The following is a 6,905-nucleotide window of genomic DNA, read 5'->3' on the forward strand; positions in this document are numbered from 1 at the left end:
TTATCCTGGAGTAAATATTCTGACGATAATTGAACTGAATTTGATTTGTAAATTCCTCATTTCTGAATATGAAAGTGCGACGAGGAGAGCAGAAATAGTTTTCTGCCCGTGCGCCATCCTATAATGACTTTGACCATTGGCAAGATACTATGCATAATGTGTGGAATTTTAACTTGCTAATATGCTATTTTCTAGAATAGACTGTAACACCATGCATTATTGATGTGGCTTTTTCACAAATCACAAATGTGCGGTGAGACTTATAGGATGGATACTGGAGAGCTGGGCCTGTCGAAGTTCATTGCATGAAAACACCATATATATTTTATTCTATAGAATAAATGGGCCTATGAACCAATCTCATAACCTTTCAATATTTCATATGAATTTCATTATTTTAAATAACTTCGATGTAAAAAAACATATAATCGAATTATTAAAGAAGTCGTTGAGAAATGAGGGAAGAAAGCTATAGCCTTTTAAGACATTTTACAAGTCCTTTAACCCATGCGGTTAGTTATATGTTGGTGGTGTTTCCCTTTCCTCTACCTAATGGAAAAAACATTTGACATGTTTCAGGTCAGCTGGTCATTATCGATTTTATGCAACTCTCTTATTGTTGTATTAGTACAGCTTTATGCATAGGCCTATGTTTGCCCCCAGCAAAGCAGTAACTTTTATTTGACAACCTGTACATACAATCCTTTATACTCCTTTCAAATCTATAAGAAGCTATAAGAATCAGAAATGATTCTAATCAGACGCGTAATTACAAGCAACTTTCAGCGCTCTGCTTTGATATCAACGGGTAGGTTGCATGAGCAGCATAGCAAAGCCAAGGCAGCGGCAGATAAAGTCCTCCAAACGTTTAATGTTCTTTGAACCCCATCTGGTAATAGGCTTGTCTTAGATCTGTCTCCTTAATCAGGGTTTTAATTAAAGGTGGTTCAAGGCCGCGGAGAACATAAAAAGCCGTAATTAATACTAGCCTACACCGGACCCCAGAACAGATGCAACCGTCCTTCTTCTGAGAGAAAATCCCATGGAAATCATGTACAAAAGTTTGTGTGCAGGCTGGGCTGTAGAGGTTAATTCGTCGTCTTGAGAATAGGAGCACATTTCCCATTCGGCGCGGGGAGTCGCGGCGGTCGGGAATTCAGTTCCCTGTCATGCATGTTTTCATATTTCTTTGACATCTATTGATTTGAGGACAGCTGTACGGCTTTGTCGCAGGAGAGAGCCCCGGTCACAATGCATTAGCGTGATGCGTGAGCACAAGCCCAACATCTGAGGAGCCAAACAGGCTCAGGGAACGCCTGACGAGCGGCACTTACAACATGATCATTATGGAAAACACACACGTTTTATTGGGCGTAATGAATGCCTCGTCTTAATCAATGTAAATCTGTTGGAAACACGAGGTTGTGTTACTTTATAACTTCCTAAAAGCGTTAGCATTTATTAACAGGAACTAGCCTATCTCTTTTTGACCTAATGAGATAGGTCTATCATAAAATATGAATCTACATTTAAAAACGCAGGTATTCGTTAATACATGAACATCTATCTTAATGCATTAGTCTATAATACAATTGCATGACTCACAGTACATACTTGTATAACCTTGATAATGTTATAATTTGCCAGCCAATTCAATCAACCTCCAGCTGTAGGCCTATATCGTCTAAGTGTATGTCTATAACATAATTTGGAGAAAATTCTTGTTAAAATGCTAAGAATAATTTTAATGCAAATATATTGGGTAATTTAAATCCTGACACACACACACACACACACACACACACACACACACACACACACACACACACACACACACACACACACACACACACACACACACACACACACACACACACACACAGTGAGTAATATTCCTAAACACAGATTTTATGGGCTTAAACCATGGAGCGTTCTCTGTGTGTGTAATTGGCCACGTGCTCGGATGCCCTGAGTTCAGCCTTGGCATCAGTTTAGTATCGTGGAGGGAAACAAATATTCCAAATAATTTCAATTAAAGAAAGAATTGTGTTGATTAAGGGTACTGGGTCTCGTTTGCTGCTCCAACGGTGATGACTAAAAACCTGCATTTTCATAAAAAAAAGTAAAAAATATTTCTGAACCAGGCCTACTTCACCAGGTTACAACTATATAGCACAGTGCTGCTGATGATGACCAACAGTCTTATTCATCATCATCATCATCATCATCATCGTCTTCATCACCGTCTTCATCATCACCATCATCATCATCATCATCATCATCATCGTCTTCATCACCGTCTTCATCATCACCATTATCAACATTATTACCATCTTCATCATCACCATTATCAACATCATCACCATCTTCATCATCACCATTATCAACATCATGCACATTTAATTTATGCGAATCACATGGGATTTTGTTTAGGCTGGGGATTTACCAATCCCCCTAATAATACAGGAGAATGGTGTTGAAAAAGTTTACATCGTAGGCTGGCCCCATCTCAGATTGTTCTGGTCAGAGGAACAGATGGACCAATCCCCCGCACATTGTCCTCCTGTCTGCCCACTCCGACTCCTAGTAAAGTACTGCGTTCAGTGGCATTTCAGCGTATCCGACACCGACGCCCCGTTGTTGCGTTTTTAACAAATCACCTCCTCACTCTTCCCCTTCACAATGAATCAAGATTTACAAAATGGGAGATCTCCTCCCTTGGCAGGGAAAAGTCCATTCCGGGCTTTAAGGCGGTGATTTACGCGCAGGCTAGCCCTCGCCTTTCCCCACCCCTTGACGGCTGCTCCGGGGCATCCACTGAGACCACCACTCCGGGGGCCAGGCCGGGGCTCCATGGAATCCGCGCCTGTAATTTGTTACTCGGCTGCAGACTATGGAGAGTCACGCCACGCTGGAGATGTTGCAGTGCGCTTCCCAAAAGCCATGGAAGTTGGACACACACACACACACACACACACACACACACACACACACACACACACACACACACACACACACACACACACACACACACACACACACACACACACACACACACACACACACACACACACACACACACACACACACACAGTGACCCAACAACAATGTTATGAATCCCCCTGGCCTCAGACTAACTTTTGGCCTAGTTTGTTCCTCCTGAGAGTTCCATGTCCTCCTCCCCCGGGAGACCCTTCCCTCCCTCTATACATATGTAAAGGAGACAAATTAAAAGAGCTGAAGAAAAGGTGCAGAGCTAGTAAATCTTAAACAGACAATTGCCACCACTTGTGATTCCTTAATGCAGCTCAAATATGCTAGTTTACCAATGTGGTCTCCGGTCAACGCTGTTAGAAGATACATAGCTTTATGTGTAATAACTCCCACTACTGTTTAGTAAACTGCACAGTTAAACCACGTATTGCGATCCCACCAGTACAGCTGAAAGGTAGGCCTACAAAATGTGCTCAAAGCAGTGATAACTCTCTCACAATCTGATCAATTATAGCGGCACTGATCCCAGTACAGTAACATAACTCAATAACGTGGCGTCTTTTTCTCCAGACGTGGCTTTTAGTATAGTAAAAGTATAATAATTGTAACTTTACGCATGCCTTCCATGAAAAAGTGCAGGCAAGAAAATACAGTAAATATTGTTATTTGAGAACTAAGGTGATCTCACTAACTGTTAGATTCTTAATAATTAAATATGATCATTGTTTATTGGAGATGATATGCAGTCGGCCTGGGAAGGCAGACTAGTTGGACACTGCACCGTGCAGAAGAAACTCAGCCCTGGGATTTGACCTTCCCCTTAGTTCTGCTTGTGGAGCGTGGCTGCCCCCTAGCGCTGAAATAGAGTCATAAGCGTTCTCACCTTCAACGAATGTTTCTGCACAAATAACAAAAACTCAGTGCTTCATGGTGACAGGTAACTTTGTGCCAGTGATGTTTTTCTTAATTACAGTGTTGTGTACCTGTTAGTTATCATATAGGACAACAGCAAAAGTAGGTCTATCATTCAAAGGTTTTCGTCCACCTCAGCGTTCCGTGGAACCTTGTGGAATGTGGCGTGGTGCTGAACGGACAGCTCCGAACCAGTGTCATGACGAAATATATCGTTTTTTAGAGCTCACAAAACGAAGGATTTATTTGATTTCTTCAGTTTTATGAGTAGCCTATTTTCCGCCCTGATGAAGAACCTAAAACATAGGAATTAGATAAGATCATTAACTTCGTAGAGTCTCGCATGGGCGCCAGACAATTTGGCTTTTCTAAGAAACAGCAAGGCTCCAGTGAGAAAACCAAAACATGTGTTTCATTCAACAGTCGAACAGCCAAAAGGAGCAAAAGTAGGATCCTGTAAATTACACTAATGCTAAAAGAAAGAGTATTATTTTCCCATTTGGTCTGGGAGAAGGAAATGTCAGAGCCATTGAAGAGGTTCGTCTGTATTTTCTCCCCTAATGAGCACATCTGAGAGGTGGACACGGAAGACCGGACAGGCACAGATACAGATACCCGGGACATATTAAAACACCGTTCATTGATTTACCCTCCTATGCTTTTGAGTTTATTTTTAGGTGTGTGCCTAATGGACTTTGTAATGACTAACTTCATTAAGTTTCGTATCAGATATCGACCTATTCATGCATGGCTGTGGATTTCTCATGCAAAATGGAATTAGTTACCAATACTGAACTTTTTAATGTAAATTTCTGTCATCGTTATGGAGAAAATGTTACAGCTGCTAATAAACCATTAACTTCCCATTTCCACCAATTACCTACATCCTAAAATAGTTGTATTATTCTATACAAAGTATGGCCTTTGTGATTTCAAGGTAGTCTCTCTCTCCACCTCTCTCTATCTATCTCTCTCCATCTCTCTCTCCACCTCTCTCTCTCTCTCTCTCTCCATCTCTCTCTCTCTCTCTCTCTCTCTCTCTCTCTCTCTCTCTCTCTCTCTCTCTCTCTCTCTCTCTCTCTCTCTCTCTCTCTCTCTCTCTCTCTCTCTCTCTCTCTCTCTCTCTCTCTCTCTCTCTCTCTCTCTCTGGGGAGGCTGGCATTTACTTGATGATTTCTGCCTTTAAGTGCACGCTTAGAGTGCAGTGTTTTTATCTACACCTAAAATAGCTGCGGACTGGGACAATTTAACAGGCAATTTAACTGACTGTGTGTTAGTCAGGCTGTCTGCCTCCCATACTCTGCCAGAGAGACATGGCATGATGGATGTGGGCAGTTTAAGAATGGTGAACACACACACACACACACACACACACACACACACACACACACACACACACACACACACACACACACACACACACACACACACACACACACACACACACACACACACACACACACACACACACACACACACACGCGTTTGACGTTTGTCAACAGCGGGCATGCTAACTTCAAGGCTTTGACTAATTGAGCAATAATTGAGATGTCTCTGGTCCTTGCTACTGTTGCCACTCTTGTCATTGTTGTTTTGTCTGTCTGTTGAAGACAGCTGAGTGGAAAAAGACAGTCATCTCGACACAACATGGCAAAGACAGATTCTATGAAGTATTTGAAGTTGATCAAAGTGCAGAAGGGGATAAAACATTTGTCATCAATGGCTATGTAGTCTGTTGCATGCTCCAGTGTGTGTGTGTGGTAGTGTGTGTGGGGGGTTTGTGGGTGTTTATCAGAGACAGATGGGAGAGGTATGGTGCTGCCTGGCACGGATAAGAACAGGTACAGCTGTTTGGGCACACACACACTCACACACACACGCACACGCACACGCACACACTCACACTCTCTCACACTCTCACACACACACACACACACACACACACACACACACACACACACACACACACACACACACACACACACACACACACACACACACACACACACACACACACACACTCACACTCACACTCTCTCACACATACACACACACACACACACACACACACACACACACACACACACACACACACACACACACACACACACACACACACACACACACACACACACACACACACACTCACACACACACTCTCTCTCTCTCACACACACACACACACACACACACACGACTACACAGACACCCCGCCATATTTCCCAATACAAATACATATGGAGCCATCAGAGGCCAACACACTTTCATTAGAGTAACATCTTGTGCTGGAGGTTGGAGCAGCTCTGGGCTGGAGTCGGGTGGTCCAGACCCGTCAGTAGGAGGAAGCAGAGGCGTTTGTCATCCCCCTCTCAGGGCTCTGTCCTCCTGGAAGAGAGAGAGAGGGGACAGAGGGCTGGGTGGCAGAGCATCTGGCTCTAGGATCTCCAGCTGCAAGGAGAGAGAGGGAGAGGAGTGTCTCTGCAGCCCAGGGGAGGGACTCCAACTCCTGCAGCCAAATCCACAGCCACCACCCTGAATGGAGAGGAGATGGAGGACTGTGTGAGGATGAGGAACTTGTTTACGCATACAGTATATAGATGATTTTGACTTATGATCAGTGTTACTCAACAGCTCTGAAGAGGGTTCAGGGCCATGTATCATGGATAGGGAAGATTACATTACACAATGATCATGTCCTTGTGTTTCTGTGGGCCTTTTAGGGAAGTGTTCAGCCCTAAAAACCAACTCCACAGCAGAGAGGGAAAAACCAACTCCACAGCAGAGAGGGAAAAAACAACTCCACAGCAGAGAGGGAAAAAACAACTCCACAGCAGAGAGGGAAAAAACAACTCCACAGCAGAGAGGGAAAAACCAACTCCACAGCAGAGAGGGAAAAACCAACTCCACAGCAGAGAGGGAAAAACCAACTCCACAGCAGAGAGGGAAAAAACAACTCCACAGCAGAGAGGGAAAAAACAACTCCACAGCAGAGAGGGAAA

This window comes from Salvelinus namaycush, chromosome 1 (assembly GCF_016432855.1).
Source record: "Salvelinus namaycush isolate Seneca chromosome 1, SaNama_1.0, whole genome shotgun sequence".
In the NCBI taxonomy this organism is placed as follows: domain Eukaryota; kingdom Metazoa; phylum Chordata; class Actinopteri; order Salmoniformes; family Salmonidae; genus Salvelinus; species Salvelinus namaycush.